Source organism: Limulus polyphemus, unplaced genomic scaffold (assembly GCF_000517525.1).
Source record: "Limulus polyphemus unplaced genomic scaffold, Limulus_polyphemus-2.1.2 Scaffold2015, whole genome shotgun sequence".
Taxonomy (NCBI): domain Eukaryota; kingdom Metazoa; phylum Arthropoda; class Merostomata; order Xiphosura; family Limulidae; genus Limulus; species Limulus polyphemus.
This window is the reverse complement of record NW_013667625.1, coordinates 126,010-127,503: the sequence shown is the minus strand read 5'-3', so window position 1 is coordinate 127,503 and position 1,494 is coordinate 126,010. Positions and strand designations below refer to the sequence as shown.

The 1,494-nt window shown below is 41.4% G+C and overlaps 1 protein-coding gene across 2 annotated transcripts in view; it reads right to left on the bottom strand.

Annotated features, from left to right (window-relative positions):
- The window catches only part of LOC106465663 (lipoma HMGIC fusion partner-like 2 protein), a 44,685-nt gene that overhangs the window by 10,759 nt on the left and 32,432 nt on the right, over nt 1–1,494 (bottom strand). The window contains exon 1 of one of the 2 annotated variants that reach the window (XM_013925899.2): nt 683–815. The exons of the other annotated variant lie outside the window; for it this stretch is intronic. The gene's annotated coding sequence lies outside the window, so the exon portion shown is untranslated. Of the gene's footprint in view, nt 1–682; nt 816–1,494 lie in introns of those variants that run through there. 2 annotated transcript variants of the gene reach the window in all.

Here is a 1,494-nt window from a genome sequence, read left to right as displayed (position 1 = left end):
AAAGGCAGCTAGTCATCACCACCCGCCGCCAACTCTTGGGCTACTCTTTTACCAACGAATAGTGGGATTGGCCGTCACGTTATAACGCCCCCACGGCTGAAAGGGCGAGCATGTTTTGGTGTGATGGGGATTCGAACCCGCGATCCGCAGATTGCGAGTCGAGCGCCCTAACCACCTGGCCATGCCGGGCCATTTCTGAGTAAGTATAACACAAGAAACTCATAACAGTAAACTTACACTTACTTTAAAATGAAGAAGTTTAATTAGAAGTGAGCCTAAACTCTAGTGCTCGTCTAGCCATCACATTCATTAAATAGTTTTACAGTTTATATAATATATCCTCCTAGATTTGCTTGTTAATGTTCCGCGACTACACGTGGTTAAGTATATGTAAAACGAACACATTCTTAGTCATTTGCTAACTCCCCCCACCCCCTCCACTCCTCAAAGAAATATAATAAACAACATTATGATTCATGGCTCCAGGAGATTTTTGGAAGACTCTAAATTGAGTTACAAGAACGGCATATACTGGGTACGTTTCGACAAGTTATAATAACACCTGCTTAGAAGGGTTTCTTAAGCCAGCTTAACCGCTAATTTTTTTTAGTTAGTATTCATAGATTAGGCCTTCGTTAGTAAATGTTCTACTGAGTTAATTAATAAACACGGCGATACTTACGCCAAAAAATTCAAGAAAACTATACAGTGTTCTGGCTGTTTCTTGTCTTTGGCATGAAAGTTTTCGGCGTCTCACATGAGAACTGAAAGACAACGCAAAACTGCGCTCAGAACGCAACCACTGTTAGCACGAATCTAACACGCTGACTAAGTGAGAGCAAGATATGTTACGCGATAAGGGTTCGTGCAAGAACATCCGCCCTTTCACTAGAACCGGTCTGTCTAGGCAGTTTTCCACCAGTAACAGTAGCCTTGGCCACCTGGACCACGAGTTAGACAGACCACACGGTCTAGCGTAAGGGTAAATACCGGCGAATGCTTTATAGGCTGATCGCCCAGTTAGCTTGTGAACATTATTTAAAAAAACATAAAAACTTAATACATGTTAGCATGCACTTCTAAGTTGAAAAAAAAAATTCTTTCGCAATTTCTTTTAAAATCCATTTTTCAAACTCACTTTATTTATATTTTCTAGAAAAAAAAAAGTCCTAAAATCGATCTTTCCGACTTCACCCCCCTTTTTTCCCCTATATAAATTGTGTTTTCACTTCCATCGTGTTAAACTTACATTATGAAAACATGTTCCTAAATTTAACATCGCCTCCAATTTTTGTGTTCCTGTATGCCTTTTATGCACCTTAGGGTCTGGAACAACAATCTTGGCCCGACATGGCTAGGTGGTTAAGGCACTCGACTCGCAATCTGAGTGTCGCGGGTTCGAATCCCTGTCACACCAAACATGCTTGCCCTTTCAGCCGTGGGGGGCGTTATAATGTGACGGTCAATCCCACTATTCGTTGGTAAAAGAGTAGG